Genomic DNA, 23,172 nt, shown 5'->3' with positions numbered 1-23,172 from the left:
TGTGGGAGGGATTTTAACAGCTCTCAGCAATGCCATAGGCTGAGGTCAAGTTACACTCTATCATCAACAACTTTGAAATCTTGTGGTGAACCCAGCAATGTTCACGGAGCCTGAAATGTGAATTAAAATATCCATGAAATGATCAGACCTCAAACATCTTGAGTGTTGTGAAACTGACATAGTTGGCTACCCAAAACATTGTTCATTTGGCTACTTTTAAATAGTATTAACTCTCATATATACGCATTAGAGAATTTAGCAATAATTATATAGTAGCAGAGTGATTTAAATAATTTATTTCTTTTAAAAGGCAGAGTGTGAAAACTTCAGCCATTGCGCAACAGGAAGCAAGAAGTGGAGCAAAGGTAAAGGAGGAAAGAGACTATTTACAAAAAAATCCCCTTTACAGTATATCTTAACAAATAAAGAACATGCTCTACCAACGCACAAATGAACTTAAATGCAGATCTGCACGAAATACCCACAGTAAAAATAATCCAATTTGATGGGGGTCTCATTTATTTTAACTACCAAAATCCAAACAAGAGCACTGCCCGCAAACTGAACTTTGACCTGTAAAGGACCAGAGTCCTTCATGACCTCATCGTCTCCTTTCACATACACAATGGGAGTCATCGTGGCCTCCCGCTCCTCAGTTTGAACCAGCTGAGACAGCAGAGGACTAATCAGATTAAAAAGAGGAGGAAAGGGAGGAGATCAGACTGAATTAGATACAACAAGAAACACTGGTAATACTTTAGTTTAAGTAACAATTCTCACTATTAACTAGTGGGTTATATAAATTGGCTGTTTATTAGTACTTATACAGTACATATTCTGCATGATCTTATTCTACATGGTCCTACCTAATACCTAAACCCAACTACTGCCTTAATAACTTTTAATAAGTAGCAAATTAGGCGCTTATTGACCTTATTCTAAAATGTGGAAGTGCGCCTGTTTTCACGATTGTCTTAGAACTTCAGTTAAAGTCGCCTATGGGAGAAATGACAAGGAATAACAAACGGCAAAAAACAGTCAAACTACTTGCTCTACAAACAAATGTTTGCATGATTATACAGACCAAGTAGAATAATATAACAAGGAAATATCAGTTTGCAACATCAAACAGCGAAACGAGCAGTTTTTAATGTCTAAAAATGAATGGAAGTGAATGAGACCGAAAGTCTCGTGCCAAAAAGATTCAAATGGCTCGTCTGCCGAGAATAAGGTCAATTGAGGCTTCTGACTAAAACTTTGTCTTCTTCTCTAAATATCTAACATTTATTGTATTGTTTTCAGAAAATGTCAAGATTAAGAGATTTTTTTTAAAAGAAGCTTAATATTCTACCAGTGGGGTAAGCAAAATTATATACATTTTTGGTTTGAAATAAGATTTTTTATTTTCTTACCCTAAACCGAGATATTATGCCGAGTTCAGACTGCACGATTTTCAAAGTAGTCGTGTCACAGATGTTTTCCCACTGCACGACTATCTGAGGTAGCATTCTGTCGCTGCCGTGTTTACACTGTAGGATGGATCTGCGACAGGAGGTTTCAAACTGCATGACTTTAAAATAGGAGAATAGCCAACAACTTTGTCTCAGTACACAAACTATGTCTCACAACCAACCAATGCGAGGTCATGTAGTATATCTATTGTTAGTAACTACATAATGAAAATGAAACTTTTAATGGGTAGAAAAAGTCCTTATTTTGCTCCCCTGGGTTTTGAAAAGAATCAGCCTTTTCTCTTAAACTTTTTTTTTTTTTTGACCTAATAGTGGTATCGCTCAGATGACACGTCTTACAGACACGGGTGCTGCTGCTAAATTAACACTAGTTTTTCCTTAATTTCTTTGGTTTAAATAGACTGAAAAGAAGCTCTTTTAACTTCTCCCGCTTTAACCTGCTGGCCTGCAGATACCCATACTAATAGATGCTGCTCTTTCATTGGCTGTAGGTAATCACCGATGTTATTTTCAATCAGAACACATTTCACATGGCATGATTTGAATCGAGATTAAATATCTCATGGGTGTCGGCGACTCATCTGCGATTTTCTCAGATCGAGTCTTTGATAGTTTACACCAGTGGTCACCAAACTTGTTCCTGGAGGGCCGGTGTCCAGGAGATTTTAGCTCCAACCCTAATCAAACAGACCTGAACAAGCTAATTAAGGTCTTAATTAAGGTATAGTTAAAACATCCAGGCAGGTGTGTTGAAGCAAGTTGGAGCTAAATCCTGCAGGGACACCGGCCCTCCAGGACCGAAATTGGTGACCCCTGGTTTACACTGTGTGATTGCTACTCACGTAAACGAGCACTGATTTGCCTGAGATTTTAGGTATTTGTCATCGATTTCTCAAAACCTGTTGACGAGTCAAAATTGGGGCTAAAATAATGCAGTCTGAACGCAGCATTAATTAGCTTGTTTTAAGAAAAAAAGTTACTTTTTTCTGGAAGCATTATTATTTACTTGTATAGAAAATAATTCATTAACTTAATTTTTTTTTTCTTGGCCTAAAAAACACAACAAAAACTAAAAAATAAACAAATAACAAATAAAAAAATAACAAATAAAAAATAAGTAAAAAAGTGCAGTTAATAGTTTACTAATATCAAGAGTTGTACATAAAAATAAAGTGACTGAAACACTTTTTAAATCTCAAGTGCCTCCTCTTTGACTTTGCTAGATTTTTCTCAATCTTTGTTGGTAAAACCGAATGAAGTCTTGATGTTGACACTTCAAGTGCTGAAAGACTTGGGTTTTGTGACTATATCATGTGTTGAAAGTCCACTATATGACTAGTGGTGTGTGTGCGAGGATGGTCAGCATGAGGGGAGGATGATGACTGAATGACCTTCACATGTGCCTGTTGTTATTTTTCATAGGGGTCAGCCACTAAGAATGCAGAAACCACATATAACAACCTCCCTATCTAGTCATTTATGAGTTTCTCTGCAACAGATCCATAACCACAAAACTTGCGATAAGAGACTGACCCCAAGTTTTTTTTTAAAAATGTGTCTATTTTAGGCTGTTTCCCCTCAGGATATCCTTTTGGACATGCTGTATATTTACTTTCAACCTCTCGTACAGATTACACCCAACCAGCCCATGCAATGCTTGTGCAGAAAGTTACCTGACAACTTTTGCAGGCAGGCTGTGCACACATCGCTAACGCAGCATGAGCAGAAACAATTCGAAGACCTTTAGCAAGTAACTGATGAGCGATTTTATGCATTAGGATTGATAAGAAGGAATCCGAGCTTTTTATTTTTCTACATCACTTGCTTTATCAATCAACCGGCAGCATATGCAGACAGCTGTGAGGAGCAGCTTTGATGCTGTCTGAAACTATGTCTCTGTGCGTGTGCCCCTTCAAAACACCAGGGAGAGAAACACAGAAAGAGAGAGAGAGGGAGTCTCTATTTCGGGATGCAGTAGATGTCTGGACGTCTGAACAAAGGAGACATAGACGAGACAGGAGAGAAAGACGGCAGCTGAGTCCATCATGCACTGCAGCAGTGAGCGAATCCCTATCGTTAGGATTAATACAGATGCACCGACACACATGCGGAGACTCCAGATGTGTACTGACACACACATATAATCATATACACTATATAGAGTATGTAGCATAACTCTGCATTCACACAATACTTTTTACAGATTTTTATAAAGTCAATACTTTTATTAGATTTGTTCATGCAAACAACTGCCTTGTCTAAACAAACAGTCTTTTTTTTACTAAGCTAAACTTAGTATTGAAGCCGCCTCAAAGTGGAATATTGTTACATAATTTGGCATTAACCTATAATTCCCCACGTGTTTAGATGAAGAAAACCTGTGTGCTAACTTTAGACCCTCCCATTGCCATGAAGCGAGAAAGCGAGAAAAACATGCCAAACTTAACTTCTCAATCACACTCCAGACTCCAAAAATCTACTCACCCACTTCACCACAACTTCAGACGTCCATTCTGCGTAGCGGACCAAGATATTTGAAAAGCATGTACGACACACGTTGTGCTCTGCTCCTCTATTTTACTATACTTTTCCTTTAGGAGTCAGTTAAATCCAGTTCCAACCTCCACCCATGAGCAACAATGAGAGCAAGAGCGAGAGAGAGAGAGAGAGAGAGAGAGAGAGAGAGAGAGAGAGAGAGAGAGAGAGAGAGAGTGGTAGAAGCTAGTGAACGCTCCAGACACAAACGCTCAGTGAAAAGACCACGGCCACTTTTCTGCATACTCCTCCACCCCCCACCCTCCTGCCCTCCCCTCTCACACTCAGTCCTGAAGCAGAGCAGAAGCCATCTGCTCTAGTCCAAAGTCCACTGCAACTCCAGCCGCTGTCAGAGAGGAACAATCACAACTTACTGTTTACACTCTATTGAGTTTCATCCTCACAGTGTGTTGTTATGCGACCATATGCGTACGGTTGCATTATTATCAAATTATTTTTAGTTTTTTTAAAAAAAGGCCAACTGCAGGATTACTTTAAAAGGTGGAAGAACCAAGCGACTTGGTACTTCTAAATATAATTTAGCTTGATACATTACAACATTCAATTGATGTGTTTTTGCATGTATTCGTTTGTCTTTCTCATTTGTTTAGGTACAAACAATAGCATAATTTTTAAAACTCAATCACAGATCAAGATCTTTAAAGTATATTCAATCATGCCTGAAATTGTTCATACTTGGGATGCACAATATATCATTTAAGCATTGATATTGCAATGCGCACATCTGCAATAGTCAATTGCAGGACATGCAATTCTGAGTTATGATTTTAGTTGACCTGGAAAAACCATTAAGAACACATAAGAATTGTATAGTCTCATGTGTATCCAAATGGAGTGAAAGTTCTGATAGAACTCAGAATATTCAGGCACACGGAATTTGACCCTTTGTAACTTAAATTAAAAATAATTTTTAAATATTTTCTAGAATTATTTTTAGCAGTAATTTTATATTTGATTAGTTAAATTCTGATTAGTTAAATTCTGTACCATGGACTTGAAAACCATGAAACACTTAAATTGTGCTCTTTTGCTCTTTTTATGCATAATATCCAAATATCAGTTTTCAAGTCATCTGGTAAAATTGTGTATATATATATATATATATATATATATATATATATATATATATATATATATATATATATATATATATATATATATATATGAATAAAAAGTTGAATAAAAATAACTTTCAGTCAGAACTTTGACAGGAGTATAAATAATTTCAGGGTTGACTGTACATACACATTTATTTAGACGAGTATCATTCCTAATAAGATGTGTATGGATTTAACTGTAGGAATTATTTCAGAAACACATTGTAATGTACAGTCAAAACAACCAAACTTTATTACACTTTTTTAGATGTTTTTTAGGGTACTTTTCCACCTGTGAATCAATTCTGTTGTTCCGAAACGGGGATTAAAACCGTTGTTGCTCTTTGTTCTTGGTGCGGTTCGCTTTCACACTGCAAAGTTTCTAAACGGACCAAAATAGCAAAAACAAGTCAGTAAACTCTCCTCACATTGGTCAGAGTTTTACGGTATATTTTGCAGTCTCGCTCAGCTGTCGGGGGGTGGTGGTTTGTTAGTGTTTGACAGGGTACGTGCGACGTGTCTGCAGAGCGTGGAGGGATGTGGTGGGGTACAGCAGGGTGGACAACATGTTTGAAGACCGGGAGGGAGATGCACTATTATCGGGAAATTATCACTCGTTTGTGGGCATCCGGGAGTCTCCCGAAACTTCCGGGAGACTTGGGATGTCTGGAATGACCTCCCGTCCTACTCATAAACAGGGCCAGATGGAATCTGCGGACGTTTTTTGCCATTTCTGCTGAGAATTTTGGTAAAAATCTGTGGATTTCTGCGGGATTATTTTGGGAGTATCCAGCAGAGTATCGTAACTTACACTTTAATTTATTAAATAAAAAGTAATAAATTACTGAATAAAAACCGAATAAATTCCGATTTACACATTTACTCAGGTAAATAAACAGAATTTATAATGGGCTAAAAAACTGCAGAAATCTGTGGAATTCTGCGGAAAATCTGCGGAATTCTGTGCGCGCAGATTCCGTGTGGGCCTACTCATCAATCTCTCTTTACATAGCCGTATTCCTATTCCACATCCATAAAACACTGTGATATAAACCGGGCTCAGATCGTATTGCTTTCTCACTACAATCAATCTGCTCCAGAGTTCGTTTCAATCGAGCCGAGACCACCTCATTCAGGCGATCTCGGACCGATTGTTTTGGCATGGATCAGAGCGTGATTGCTGGATTCACAAATGCCAAACGAACCACGCTAACTGGGCAGACATGCTCCGAAACAAAAGTCTAGATGTGAAAGCACCCTTAGATATTAGATGTGTATGTGTCCTGAGCCTAAAATTTTGATACAGTCCAGAATACACTAACTAAAAGTTATTTATTATAACAAGTTTACACCAAAATATATAATCTGGCATATTTAGAGTAGGAATAACACACTTTACTTTTGAAACACTTTATGACAAGGTTCCATTAGTTAATGTTAGTTAAAATGAACAATACATATATTATCAATTCAGCTTTATTAACAATGCTGTTCATTAGCTATGTTTACAAACACCTACTTTTATGTGCATTTTAGATATGCGCATAAAAAAGGTTTATGAAAATGCCAAGATGCGCATAAATTTTGAAAAAACGTGTGCATAACTGAGTAGTATAAACTTTTTTATTCAATAAGAAAAGTTGCTCATAAACTACAATGGAAACTTTTACCGAACAAATTTGGGTATGCTCATTAAAACAAGTCATGTGATTTTGTTATAAGTGATCATGTGATTGTAAAAATGTATATGAATGGATAAATTAGCAGGTTGAACACACTGTAAAACATCTGAAATGTTGTTTTGGTCATTCTAAAACGCCTCAACCATTTCAGTATTAGTGTTATTAAATGATCTATTACCTCCCAAGAAAAAATACACACAGCTTCTCCTAGTACAGCAAATTCCATTTTTACTTTTGATATTTGATGTCAGTTTGTCAAGTGACGATTTTGTTCTCTTTGACTCAATGGAATGAATGAAACGCTGCTTTATTTGCATGTCTTATATGCGATATTCCTGTTTTCTGCATAAACTTAATTTGCATCTTTGGATAGAAACATTGTTAGTTAACTCACAGTGCATTATCTAAGCATTACAAGCACAACTTTGGATTTGAATAACGCATTATAAGATTTACAAGTTTTGTTCATTCTTTATTTTTCAACTAATTGCAGCATTCTATTCATTGTTTGTTTCTGTTTTTAAATGTTACACAACATTAAATAATGAAACCTAACTGTAAAGTGTGACCCAAGATGTATTTGAGGATATATTAAGACTAATTAATGACCACAGTGTGGTCCTAAAACTCACTAACAAATTAAAAATGTAAAAACGTATACTGTCACAACCCTTCAAATCGTTAGCTTTTACATATTTATCACCAAGACATTTTTAATCCTTTAAAACATAATTTTTAAACAAATATCTCTTTTAGATGATAGAATATATTACCCATTTATCATCTTATAAATCAAGAAAAGCATGCCTTATGAGACTAGTTGCGCAAAATCTTTCCGAAAAATGTAATCAATGAAAATATAAAGCAAGTAGAAGCAATTAAGTTTCAACTAGCATCTAATTTCCAAATCTTTTAATTCTTGCGTTATTTCACAGTTAAAGTATATTGAGCGAGCCTTGCCTTTTAGCTAACACTACCTCCATTGCTGTCAGAAGCATCACACATACACCAACGGGAGTGTGCTGCATATGGATAATGAATGAGGACATCCTTAACTGTGTCTGTATTTGTGTGTGTGTGGCTGTGGGCAATCTGAATGTTCTCTGGTGTCTGTCCTAGAAATCCCTCAATCTAATATACCCCGCTGCACTGACACCAACAGCGGATCTGTCTGCACATAATCTCCTCTTTTTTTTCCTGACCCACATTTGCACATTTACATACTGTGCGAGCCTATATAGACACACATCTATAGCGTCTATCTATACGACAGCAGATAAGGCACACAACGTCCCACAGTCAAACACACAAAGCGTGATCACACACAGAAACCATGTTATCCATCTCGGAACACAGTGCTGCCATTCATTGGGCTTTTTGATCTGATAGGGTCTTTCATGAACGGGTCATGTCTGCTAATGTACATAGGGCATCAGATTCCAGAGCTCAAAAGAAATATTGCAGCACATTTTTTTAAATACTAGCTTCTACCTTTTTTATAAGCTTATTTTGTAAGCTGAATCAATTAACTTTTTAGTTTTTTTGACCTTTTTTTGCATTACACTGACTTAATGTCAAGTTAAATCTTGTATAACTTAAAAAAATTATAGTACAATAAAAAGTAGGCTTCTGCTGTTATAAAATGTTTTTGTTTTGATTAATTACTGCTACTAAGTTTTATTACTGTATACAGTATTATCATGATATTGAGTTAGGCTGCAGAAAAAAAAAATCACTTTAACAGATATAATATATAGTGCTGGACAACACGAATAGCGATTAATTGAATAAAAAAATTGCTTTGACAATTTACTTGTGTGTACTGTGTATATGTATTATGTATATATAAATAAAAAAATGCATGCATATATTTGGGAAAATGTTTATTTATATTTAGATTTAAAATATACACTCATCGGCCACTTTATTAGGTACACCTTACTAGTACTGGGTTGGACCCCCTTTTGCCTTCAGAACTGCCTTAATCTTTTGGGGCATAGATTCAACAAGCTACTGGAAATATGCTTTTAGAGATTTTGGTCCATATCGACATGATAGCATCATGCAGTTGCTGCAGAATCTCCCGTTCCACCACATTCCAAAAATGGTCTTTGGGTTAAGATTTGGTTACTGTGGAGGACATTTGAGTGAAAAGAACTCATTGTCATGTTTAAGAAATCAGTCTCAGACGATTTGCGCATTATGACATGGCGCGTTATCCTGCTAGAAGTTGCCATCAGAAGATGGGTACACTGTGGTCATAAAGGGATGAACATGGTCAGCAACAATACTTTGGTAGGCAGTGATTTTGACACAATGCTCAATAGGTACTAATGGGCCCAAAGTGGGCCAACAAAATATCCCCCACACCATTACACCACCACCAGCAGCCTGAACTGTTGATACAAGGCAGGATGGATCCATAGTTTCATGTTGTTGATGCAAAATTCTGACTTTACCATTCGAATGTCACAGCAGAAATCTAGACTCAGAGGCAACGTTTTTCCAGTCTTCTATTGTCCAATTTTGCTGAACATGTGTGAATTGTAGCCTCAGTTTCCTGTTCATAGCTGACAGGAGTGGTACCCGTTGTGGTTTTCTGCTGCTGTAGCCCATCTGCCTCAAGCTTCGAAGTGTTGTGCATTCAGAGTTGCTCTTCTGCATACCTTGGTTGTAATGAGTGATTATTTGAGTTAGTGTTGCCTTTCTATCAGCTGGAACCAGTCTGATCATTCCCCTCTAACCTCTGCCATCAACAAGGCATTTGCGCCCACAGAACTGCTGCTCACTGGATATTTTCTATTTTTCTGACCATTCTTTGTAAACCCTAGAGATGGTTTTACATGAAAATCCCAGTAGATCAGCCGTTTCTGAAATACTCAGACCAGCCCATCTGGTACCAACAACCATGCTACATTCAAAGTCCCTTAAATCACCTTTCTTTCCCATTCTGATGCTCGGTTTGAACTGCAGTAGACTGTCTTGATCATGTCTACATGCCTAAACGCATTGAGTTGCTGAAATGTGATTGGCTGATTAGAAATGTGTTAACGACCAGTCGGACCAGTGTACCAAATAAAGTGGCTAGTGAGTGTACGTATACTCAGGGTAGAGCTGCACGATTCTGGCTAAAATGAGAATCGCGATTTTTTTGCTTAAAATAAAGATCACGATTTTCTCATGATTCCGTAGATGTAAAATAAAGGTATGGTAAAAACAAACATATGGCACAACCTCGATAATAATATTATGTGTAGGTCTACTGGCTTCTATAAATAATTCTATTCTACTTATAATAATTCTGATGTTGAATTATTATGTTTGAGATATATGCTAGCAATCTGTCATATTAGACAATATTATTCACTGGTAAAATCAGACATTTGCCATTATCAGATTATATTCAACAATATATAGGCTAGAGTACTTATACTCACATTGTAAACATTTATTTTCATGCACAACTGTGAGTTCGCTATGAAATAAAAAACATATCAAATGCTTGTCGTAATCATAACTCTAAATGCGATACGATCATTAAAATAAAGTGCACACTTTCGGTTTCATTCTGACTGCTAAGTGCTTGTTCATACTTCGCGCACGGCTCCTAAACGATCACTCTGTGCCACAAACTGAATATTATTTACAACTGTATTACCTGCTACTTGCAACATACGCAGGTTCTGTTCACTAAAGTAGAAGCGTGCGCATCTATCATTAAGTAGAGCGGCCGCACGCGCCCTCTCTGTGATAACAGCTCACGGTCAGCAGCTCACGTCACTGTGATTTCCCGATCGCGAAAACATCATTATATTAAGACAAAAATGACATTTTTAGGTGGATTATACCTTATAAATACAGTATGTGACTCATTCAACATCATTTGGAGGTGTAAATGTCACTGAGCAACGTGTGTGAAACAATGAAAAGACTCGTGCAGCCGCCTTTTCTTCTCTCCTGAACTTGAAAATAGGATTGGCAGAATCGTAGAAATGCTGGATTAAGATCGTCTAGGGGGTCGAATCCAGATCGCGATCATTTAACGATTAATTGTGCAGCTTAAGTCAGGGCCTAACATAAACACCCGCCAACCTGCCAAATGCAGTTAGATTTCCCCAGTGGCGGGTTAGACAGCCACCACCACTAGCCACTTATGCTGGTTGACAATCATTTTTTAATTGTAATTTTCTTAAAATTAGGGTATGACAATAAAGATGGTATGCAAATGTGATATAAGAATTGAGAAGCAGCAAGGCTGACAAAACTAATTATGTTTGTGGGAGCAAAAGAAAGCAGCTGAATACCAAATGAGAGAATGATCACTCGTGCGCACAGGTGATGTGATGCGCGCAACTGTTTAAAAGGCGTGCGAGCTCCTGTTTCCTTGCGTGAAACAACCGTGCCTAGAAACGCAACTGGTGTGATCGGTTCTCTTTCAAATAAACTAGACAAAAAATTATGCTCTTGCACTCATAGATTTGCTGCTTTCAAGAGCTCTAGATTTGTCTTTTGATAAACAGCACTGATTACTTTCGCTTTAACCATTCTTTGAACAGATTATTAATTGGCCTAGCGTTAACCTTGAGTGTGATCATCTTTTCATTATCCCACACGGAATGTTTTTCACCTCCTTTCTTTTGCTTACAGGTATTTTTGGTAATATGGTTTATCATTTTTTACAATAACATGGCTTTAATTTGAGATTAACTCCACATTTATTAGTAGTTAACTGGTGATCTGGGACCTTTAGCCAGGACAGATTACTGTGCATGGTTTTAGATACACTACAGCAGTTAATTTATTAAATGTCAATTCTTTATTTTTTTTAATGTTATGTCCAATTATTAGTATACAGCTATATTTTGCTTGCTTTGACACAGTTAAAATTTGTGGATATGAAATAATAATGTATTTATGTTTGGTATGGTCAGAGATAAAATTGGTAAATCCTTAATTTAAGCTATAAAAAGTTATGCGAAATAAGAACTAATTGTAAAACAACACTATGAAACCATGACCCATTTGCTCATACACCACACACAAAGTTGAAGGAATGAGGAGGCATGTGGACAAAACACAAAATCTAAATCAAGTTATTTTAGTGTGTCAAAGTCAAATTTATGCACATAAAATATATTTTCCCAACAACAAAATTGTGGCCAGTGAAAATGGCGAGTGGCTAGTAATGTTGGAAATCTACTAGCCACAGTGGCTGGTGATCAAAAAAGTTAATGTCAAGCCCTGTGTTCAGTATGATACAAATTATATATAAATTTAAATATCTATGTAACAAAATCTGTTTGTATGGTTGTGTTTCTATGCATATGTGTGTGCCACATATAAATGATATATATGAGCAATATCACACGAGTAGCAGTCCGATATGGCTGTATATCGGCACTGGTACGAGGGTGATATTGCGTTTATACAACAGTTTGACGGCATAATTGTGTATATAAAAACAAAATCAAACACGGAGAGTCTCAAAAACCCTTTTGTATGAGGAACTACTTTCTTCCGCCTTGGATTCAAATCATAAGCTGACAGTTAAACAGCTGAGAAAGCATCTTTTAAACTTTAATCGGTAGTGTCTGCTTTTTGCTGGTTGTATGTGGGCGGAGTAATACACAAAGGGTAAAAAGGCTTTACGGGTGCTGATATTACTTAAATCAGCAATCAGAATAACCAGATTCAAGAACCAGACAGAACTGTTGTATGTATGTATATATATATATATATACACACACACACACACACATTGTCTAAACAAACTTTTATTTTGGATGCAATTATAAGCAATTAATCTTTGCTATTAATACTTTGTGTTTATTTATTGTATATGCATGTTAAGAGTAAACAAATATTTGAAAAAAATTAAATTCTAAAAAAATGATAAAATACATAGATAACATTTCACAATGAAGTCTCATTAGTAAACATTAGTCAATGCATTGAGGAGTGAGAAATAGCATTATTATAGTTATACGTTATACATTATTTAACACAACTGAATTGTATTAGTTATTAACTCTATTCAATAAAACAATTATGACTTTTGATTTTTTTAAAGGCATTAACTAAGAAATAAACATAAGCTTTATACATAAGATTAATAAATGCATTTGTAATAGTCATTACATCGACTGTAGATAAATTAATTCAACAAATAGTCTTACTGTACAACGTTAACAAGTCCTATAAATATATTCACAGAATTTTCCGTGTAAGCCAGATTAACATGTTCTGTTAATGTTTGAAATCACCTATTAAGTATTGATGCATTTGGTGCTGTGTTGAACAACTGTTAATTGCACCAATCTGAATATTCTTAAAAACAAAGCTGCATTTTGAAGTGTCTGTGATAACAATATTGTGCATGTGCATTATCACAATATATTGAAAATATATTATGATATATTACTGAATATTGGCATATGTCAAATAAAAAACAGATGTTATGATGGCTTATTTATTAAAGACTTTGTGCATTGCAAGACTAATGGCCTTTTTTTTGTATTTATAGACATATAAGTGCTTATCACTGAATGTATAGGAGCCATGGTTCAGTGAGTCTAACTCGGAGAGGCACAGCTGTCCCCAGAGGCAGGACGCCCTTAAAAACCTTGCATGCGTGTGTGTGTGTCTGTATGTGTGGCAGATACTGAAAGCTACAGAGCGCTATCTGGAAATAGCTCCAGTAATCCAGTGAGCAGACAGAACATTCTGTCTGTGTTTAGTGCTATGCTCTGCTGGCTTTGCTGATTCATAGCAATGAGCAAAACACTGAGGACAGATCCGTGCATACTTTGACTAGTACAGCTGGGATGACACAGTGGTTTTATGGGTAATGCATGGTCTAAAAAGTCAGCCTAGAAGCTTAAGCCTAGTGTGACATATATAGATGTTTTTAGACTTCTGTCACATTTGCTGTAAATCATGATGAGTCTCCTTTTTATATAAGTATTAACTTAAATTGAATGTTTAATGCTATATATATATATATATATATATATATATATATATATATATATATATATATATATATATATATATATATATATATAGCCATATGGAATGTTGAGTCTGAATAATAATTCATATCATTTGCATGAGTTTGAGGTCTGTGACTGTATGATGATTTTAAAGGCAAGAAAATTAAAGTGTTTTAATTTTAATAATGATAACTTTTTTAACATTTATACGCCAAAGACTACGCAGTATTATTTTACACTTGATTATTCAATGAACATAAACCTGAATACTGTTAAGACTCCTCAGAAAACAAAAAAAAATTTGTTTTTATTTAATTTGTATCTTTTTCTTTATTGTATTTATCTGTCTGTAGATTGTTTATTATATTTTATGCAGAAGCACTATCCTATAGAATCATCCCGATCATTCAAAAATTCTTAACATATAGAGATATACAAGTCACCTTGTGAAATTGCATTCATATCGCAATATATATAATGCAGAATAACAAAATATTGCAAATGTTAAGATTTGTCCAATACTGTTCAGCCTAGGCCTGTCACAATAATCAATATATCGACTTGGACATGACCTCAAATAAAATTTACAAATATAGTTAAAGCCATTTTGCAATTACATTTCCATTAAGGCTGAACAATATATCGGTTGAACTTTAATATCCCAATGAGTGTATCCACAACAGTCACATTGCAAATTTAGATTGTTTAAAAAGAATAAAAGATTTAACTCAAAGATTTTACACTATTTGTACAATGATGACCTTGTAATTTTACATTTCATTGTCCTTGATTACTTTTACACTCCCCAGAAAACCACAAAGCACTCTTTAATTAGCTTTTATTTTTGCCTATTTGTTTTTATATATATATGCTTGTAATTTATAATACTTCATGCCAACGCAATGCATAAAAATAGATTTAATTATGCCAGCCCTAAATTCCATTCTACCACACCGGTTTCAACGTTTATAATTGGAGATTTAATAGTGTAAAATAGTAGATTTTAACCTTTTTAACATCGACATTACAAAACTACCTTAAAATTGGGAAATATTTGTCCCTGGAAAGTGTTTATGGCTATTTACATTACAATGCTGTTTAATTATAATTATATAATCAGTGGCATGAAATAATATCAATAACATTGCTTATCTCAACAATTTATGTAATAATATATCGCACAAATAAAATGCTTCATCATGACAGGCCTAGTTCAGCCTTAATATAATTTATATTTATTATATAAAAAAGCATACTCATATTTTACTATAAAAATAATACTAAAATTATTTTGAATTATTTATAAAATAAATCCATGCAATAAGTAATACATAACTGCAATCAGTCGGAAAATGTAATGTAAACAAAATATCTCCAAATAATATTTTATCCATTCACAACATTTTTTATAGTCTTTTTTAATTCATGTCATAACTTGTGTAATAATACATGAAAATATATAGATTATTTAATGCATGGAATTATTCCAAATTGTGGATTTTTGATTATTTTGGATTTAATTTATCTAAAACATTTTTAAAAACACTGTTCTAAATCAGGGATGGGCCGGTGTCCTGCAGAGCTTTGCTCCAACTTTAATCAAATGCACCTGCATATAGCTTTCTAGTGTTTTTGAAGACACAGACTAGCATGTTCAGGTGTGTTTGATTAGTGTTGGAACAAAACTCTGCAGGACACTGGCCCTCAAGGTCCAAAATTGCTCATCCCTGTTCTACATCATTACTGCCTCACTCATTCACTATCCTTTAGCTTGGTCCTTGATTTATCAGGGGTCGTCACAGCGTAATGTACCACCAATACTGTGGCATATGTTTTATGCGGCTGGTGCACTTCCAGTCACAACCCAGCACTGAAAAACACTCATACACTCTTTTAAACGCACACACTCTCTATGGGCAATTTTGTTTACCCAATGCACCTATAGCATGTCTTTGGAGTGTGGGGGAAACTGGAGCACCCACAGGAAACCCATGCGAACACGAGTAGAACATGCAAACTCCACAAAGAAATGCCTCTTGGTCCAGCTGGGACTCGAACCAGTGAACTTCTTACTGTTAGTCCATCATTGTGCATCACTAAAACTTGTATTGTTAAAGGGATGGTTTACATATTTATTCTATATCAATTTCAAACTTGATTAAGTTTCTTTCTTGTGTTAAGCACAAAATGAGATATTTTAAAGAAAGTTGGAAACCTGTATTCACTGACCATTGATTTTTCCCACTAAGAAGGTCAATGGTTACAGGTTTTCAGTTTTCTCCAAAATAGCTGTGTGTTCAACAAAAAAGAAACTCATACACATTTGGAACCACTTGAGGTTGAGTAAATAGTGAGTAAACCTTCATTTTTGGGTGAAACTATGCCTTTAACATTGATAAAATGTACCATAACTTTTTATTTTATTTTATTGTCTAACAAAGGTTTCCAATAACAAATGTCAACAATAAATGTTAGCTCACAAAAACTAATGTGGTTACAGTGATCAGAGACACGCGATCCTTTAGCATTCAATCTAGTGTCACAAATAGTGCCCAAGTAATGTTATAATAAATAATTATATCATTTTTAAACTTACTGTATAGAGCCAAATCCTGAAGTTCACTGTAAAAAAAAGGATTATACAAAATCAAAGAAAAAAAAAGTGCTGCTTAATATATTTGTAAAAACAAATCACAATTCTTTGAACAGAAAATTCTAAACAACAGCACATGTGTTAAAACAACACTTTTAAAATGTTTATCTATCATTTTAAGTCAAATTAGTGCAGCATGGTGACTCAGTGGTTAGCACTGTCCCCTCACAGCAAGGTCACTGGTTTGAGTTTAGACTGGACCAGTTGGCATTTCTGTGTGGAGTCCCCATGTTGGCATGGGTTGCCTCTGGGTGCTCCTGTTTCCTCCACAGTCCAAAGACATGCAGTATAGGTGAATTGAATGAACTAAAATTGTCTGTAGTGTATGAGTGTGTGTGTGAATAAGTGTGTATGGGTGTTTGCCAATATTGGGTTGCAGCTGGAAGAGCATCCGCTGTGTAAAACATATGCTGGAATAGTTGACTGTTCACTCCGCTGTGGTTACCTCTAAAAGAGAGACTAAGCTGAAGAAAAATGAATGAATGAATGAATTTTAGATCAAATGAATGAATAGTTAAAATCATTTTAAACAGATAGATATAACAATGCATATTATTGTATACTCAGCAATATAAAATTATTTCAAAATAAAAATTGAAATCTAAATTGTCATGTCAATTGCGATTCCTTTTTCCTACCCTTAGGGGTCAATCACATAAAACACACTTTTCAGTTCTGAAAACACAAGGTGCACCAGTCTGGCTTTTTTTTGACTTTACAAATGAGCAATACACAGCACCTCTTGTTACTAGGCCAACACTGCGTCAATGATCGTGACCTAGTCGTAGCGTGATACTTTCACAGAGCGCGACAGCAAAAATGTAATGCATAACGTGGTTAAAACGTGAGGCATCGTCATGGGTCAATCACATATTGCATCTTTTGCGCACGCAAATTTGTTATTTCCAATGGAGGCTCGCTTTGCACACACTTTCAGATGCGATATGTGACCAGCTCCTTAAGCAGCTTACAAAATCCTCTGCGCCATTAGAAAAGCATAAAAAAGAGCTTTTCAATGCAAAAAATAAATAAATAAATAAATAACACGTCTGGTTTGATCCTGGCCTTGAACGTAAAGCCCAAACTTGTACTTTTTTTTAAACAAAAAAATCCACTCTAGAAAGCATTTACACAGTGATGTTTGCAGCCAGACACGGTTGGATAGATCCAGGTCAGTAAGATCTGTCTGCAACACAAACGGCGGCACAATGTTCCAGCTGATTGCAATGTCACTTTGATTTCAATTACGGATACTTTTGTTTCTTGCCCAATAAAATCTTTTTCAGTTGCCGAATTGTTCAGAATTGTGTCCCATTTGCGGGATAAAGAAGATTAGTGTCAAAAATTCTTTCAGAGTTTGCTATCGTTTCTTGCAGTTCTTTGTCAGGGTGTGTGTGTGTGAATTAGAGACACGCACTCAGTAGGGAACACCTCTTAGACCCCAATGGGCACCCGACTGATACCTAAGGTCAAAGGGCATGAGAAACATACAGAACAAAAGAACTCTTATGCGCAGAGAGTGTGGTGCGAGAGACGGAGGATTGACTGCGTTTGTGCACAGGGACGTGGACTTCACTTTTTTGAGTTGTGTTCGCTTTAAAAGAAAAGCTGAAGCAATGAAAGGTGACAAAGAAGGACGAGGCAAGGAACAATTTTTTCCGAAGGTAACACTATCTGGCCTCCCTCAGGTTACTGACCTACAAAGAAAACCACCATTTAATCATTTCCAACCTAAAAAATAGCTGTTGGGAAAAATGCTTGCTCTCTATGAAGAGAGATGACAGAAACTGTTAAAGTCAAATGCAACATCAGAACACAAACAGCATCATTTTCTCACATGCACTGAAGGTAATGGCAGTTTTTGAACCAATTTATAGGATAGTTCTAGGACAAATTTTTAATCACTGCACAAAAATAACCCGTTTGAATTGATTTACACATTGGCCTGATGGATTCACCATAAAATCAATCATAGTTTGAATTACTTAAAATGATTCATGTTATTGAATTTATTGTTAGGAATCTGTTTGAATTTGAATAATTTTTTAAAATTGTCAGTGCTGTTGAAATAAAGAGAATTTAAGTATTAGTATTAATACTAAATGGATCATTAGAATATGAGCTATGAACTATTAGTCATATTTTTATATAAATATTGAATTATTATTATTATTATTATTATTATTATTATTATTTAATGATTATCAAATCATTTAAATTTAGATTTTGCTTTCATTATTAATATTTTAAATAGCATTTGCTTGCAATTTAGTTTTGATGTTGGTTTTATTTTTGTCCTTGTAAACCTTTAGCTTTGAATGTTGTTGAATCTACTTACAAAACAGGCATCACAATTTGGAGTACGATCAAACTTTGTTTAACTCTGCCCAAAAGCTATTTTAGACAATTCGATAATTGAAATAATCTCTATATGAATAAAGGATTGTGTATATTTATAATGGAAATCCAGTCACTTTTAAAGGCTATTAATTCCACAAATTTTTTAAAGCATGCCCATCTTGCAGGTATCTTGCATATAGATTAAACTAGACCTTCAATACATACAAGAAATAAAAGCAGAAGAAAACACATTTCAGATTAAACATTTTTTAATTACACCTGAGAACTGAGGTGATTTCTTTAGCACTTATTCAGGCATGTGACCTGGGACAACATGTTGCCTTGAGGGCGGCTTGAGTAATTATTAAGGTTTGCTTTTGATGGTGGCAAAGCTACAGTACCAATAGCCAAGCTGTCAGTGTGTCATTCAGTGAGTGACACCTGATGCACTTATATTGTTATGATTCATGTTAAAATGCTTGCAGGAGGAGATTAAGGATGTCAGCTTAACAAGTTCCCTTAGACAAAATCGTTTGGTCTTGTCTATTGTGCTGGCTTGTAGTACAGAACGTTTTGAACTTAAAGAGATGTTTAACATACAAAATTTAGAAGATATTGGTTGTTGTAATCCATTGACTTCTATTGTATTATGGAAGTAGCAACCAGTATTTTTCTAGATATCTTCTCTTGTGTTAAACACAAGAAAGAATACCATAAAGGTTTTAAATCACATGAGGGAGAGTAAATAATGAGGTAATTTAAATTTTTGGCTGAATTATTGCTCCATATTCCAAAGTTGCCCATGTGGTCAACTATTTCCAGTAGAAAGTGCATATCTGTGCATGCTGTAATGGCCAATATTGTCTGTCATGCATCAATACTTGAATTTAACTTAAATTTACAAATGTGGGAAAAAAAATGTTAAACTACAAACACGCTAGACTGACTACAAAGTGGACAGGCTTCAGTAAAAAAGTTTGAATGACTGTTAATTAATATCTGACTATAAAATAATTAAATCTAATTATCCACATTATATTTTATTTTATTCAGTACCATTTAAAGGTACTGTGAAGTAGTTTAAACTGTGTATTTTTTGATTTGATGTTTGATGTAATCTCAACTGCAAGAAAGAGTGGGATTGAGAGAGTAGCTCCTCCCCCTTTTCAAATCTTGTTAATAACAATTAATCTGTATCACAACTCTGCCGTTCAGAGATCCAGAGTTAAGCACAGCAGACTCATGACTGCCACAGTCTATACAAGTAATACGGAGTCTGATTCATCGTTTCTCTGCTTTAAAATACAGCTTTTGGTGTAATTCAAATGGATCCGATACATTTTATGGTCCATGCTGATCTGCTCAGTACTGTCTCTCTCTCTGGGCTGAAGCAGACCATACCTGCAGTGGTTCAGGTCACATTAGCTGGTCTTGGTGTGTCAAATTGGGGTTGGAGCTAAAGCCTCCAGGATTGTTTGGGTGTCCCTGGTTTAAGTGTACCCTTGGTTCAAATGCTTTGACATGTTAATAAATAACTGATTTCAACATTCTTTCAACAGTCTTTAAGAGGGTGAGAGGAATCAATTACTAGAGAGCATTTTATTGGTCAGAAGATTAGATGAGAAAATAAATTGAGGTGATGTGAAATAATTTATTTTGCTGCAAATGACACATCTAAAGCTTTGAATGTTTGCTTTTTTATATTCTAAAAGCTGATTTTGTCAGTATTTTTGAGCACTCAAGCTTAAAGATAACCTTAAGTGAGTGTTCACATATCGTGCGTGCACCCAAGTTTTTCCAATGGAGGCATATGCGGCTTGCATGCGCATATTAGCAGTGACATGCACATGGCTCGACATGCTCACATATTTCAGGTGCACTGTTGAAAATGTCACAACTTTTCAGCTTCATAATTTGTATGGAATATACACATTTTGATAGACTAATTATATCAGACAACCACTAAACACCCAAACACTGTAGTGCTATATTTTCTCCAAAAATAAAACTTGTATCAGAGCAGCAGCAAAGTTTTTTTTCAGTTTGTCATCTTCTCAAAAAACTTGGTCACCTAGCAAAGACAGACGACAAAGAAGTGCGAGCGCAAAACGCTTTGAAAATGATGAAGGAAGCGACATGCATGCACTTTCCACACGATATGTGAACTACCCATAAGACTAACATATTAATACTACATACTGTATACTGTAGGTCATCAAACAGGAAATGTGTGAATGGAACAAAAAAAAAGTTTTTGTAAAAAACATGTCCACAAAGGATAATATAATCAGACCAAAAAAGTCAATCAAATAATATATCTTCATTTTTTTCAAAAGTGAAAATGTGACAAAGTCATAGAAATAGTCAGCTGCCACCTTATGATTTTGGTTACTTTTTGCATACAGACAACTTGCATATGCTGTACACTATCAATGGAGGTTCAAAACAGCAAAAAGTGCCCAATAATACTGACTTAAACAAGTTATAGTATATCAGCACAACTCTACATTTATTATACGTGGCTGATAATTTCCCTAGTTTTATCCATCAACAGATGTTTTCTTTTACTGAGCTAGATGCAATGCATAATAAAACTGAGCAGACTTTTTTTAAGAAACACCACTAATTAGACAGAATCACAGGGTCCTGACCCCTTAATTTCCATTTTTGACCCCTAGCAGTCTGCTGGGACAGAGGGCAATGCGAGTGACGCCAGGCTATAATACCTCAAAAACGCTAATAGCAAACCCAGATGTCTCAAAGGCAGCTGCTCAGCTGGCACACCTGTCATCTTCTCTCACTGGCACTCATCTTCTGGTATAAAATATTTAAGGTGCACTCACAACTTGACACAGTGATGCATCACAGTGTTCTCAGAATGGTCAGTTGGTATGGATTCTTCATTGTAATGTGTATTTATCACATATTAGAAAAATGTGTTTTATTCTTCTTGATTAAAAAATGCTTTAACTATTCAAAATATGCTCTGTAATAAACTACAAAGCAACATGACAGTAAACTTGGAAATGTACATCGCTATAATCAAAATTACAAATACTATTATCCATTTACTATCAATCAAAATATTAAATGTTTTACTGGCTCAACTAAAATCTTTCCTGCAAGAAAACTCTACTCATGAAGTTATTCCAGTCAGGTTTTAAAGCTCTACAATGCATTGAATTGTCCTAAGAGTCTTAAATGACATATTTCTCATGACAGGTTCAGGAAAACCCATGGCTCTTGTTCCCTTAGGCAAAAACACTGCTTTTGACTTAATAGACCACAACATTCTTCCTTTGTAGGCATCCGAGCTATGATTTTACAGTGATTTCACTTTTATTTGACAAATACTGTAGGTGTCCTACCACCTGATATTGGCAATTCTCATCGACCAACATTTCTCTTGGTTGTGGGATTCCACAAAGTTCAAGTTTCTTACATTACATGAAACAAATCTGCAACTATGTTGATTTGTTTCCTAAAGAAAATATCACTTCCTCATCTCGTGTGTGTGTGTGTGTGTGTGTGTGTGTATATATATATATATATATATATATATATATATATATATATATATATATATATATATATATTAGGGATGTAACGGTATTGTAAATACCGTCATACCGCAATATTAATTTTTTTCGATATTACCGAAGTCGCATGACTCGGTAAAACTATAGGTCTTCTGAGAAAATTTGCTCAGGCGATTGAAGCGAACGGGAGGTAGCGAAAACTACTGTTCCCATCAGCCCATGCTTGACCATCATCCCTTGCGGTCTGTTGTCGCTACAGATCCAGTAATGCGGAAATGGAGTGTGCTGCTAGAAGCGGGGATGAAAAGAGCTGGAAAACTCTAAGGCCCCGTTTACACTAATGCGTTTTAGTTTGAAAACGCATAAGTTTTGCTACGGTTACGCCAACCGTCCACACTACGCCGGAGTTCTCGAGCGCCGAAAACGGAGCGTTTCGAAAACGCAGGAGAGGTTGTTTTCATTCTGAAACGCTGCTGTTCCGTCTCAGTGTGGATGATGGAAAACGGAGACGTCTGAAAACGGAGGCGGGGCTGCAGACGTTCGCCTCTCTGATTGGGGCTTTTCCTGAATATTAAGTAGCCTAACACGCACAGTTCAGTGCTGCATTCTTTCCGTGTAAGTTCAGACTTCGCAAGTTTTGATCAAGGCTGCAGTCTCTTCTTCTCAGTTTGATATGGAAAAGCAGACTATACCGAGGACACGGGTAAATCTTTAAAGGGAACAGTGTACTTTATAACTTCATTCACATCACCCTGGCTTCGTTGTTTCACTTTCTCAACAATAAAATGTAAACATGATTTAAGGAACTGCCTATTTTCATTTTAATATTGGCAACTTAGAC

At 35.5% G+C, this 23,172-nt stretch overlaps 1 long non-coding RNA gene across 2 annotated transcripts in view; it reads right to left on the bottom strand.

Moving 5' to 3' along the window:
- The window catches only part of LOC101882623 (uncharacterized), a 63,778-nt gene extending 59,665 nt beyond the window's left edge, over nucleotides 1–4,113 (bottom strand). For both annotated transcript variants that reach the window (XR_012406901.1, XR_224857.6), the window contains exon 1: nucleotides 3,957–4,113. This is a non-coding gene — a long non-coding RNA (uncharacterized lncRNA). The remainder of the gene's footprint in view (nucleotides 1–3,956) is intronic.
- Nucleotides 4,114–23,172: the final 19,059 nt, after the last annotated feature.

This window comes from Danio rerio, chromosome 5 (assembly GCF_049306965.1).
Source record: "Danio rerio strain Tuebingen ecotype United States chromosome 5, GRCz12tu, whole genome shotgun sequence".
NCBI classification, from domain to species: domain Eukaryota; kingdom Metazoa; phylum Chordata; class Actinopteri; order Cypriniformes; family Danionidae; genus Danio; species Danio rerio.
The sequence above is the reverse complement of the archived record's forward strand: the minus strand, read 5'-3'. Positions and strand labels throughout refer to the sequence as shown.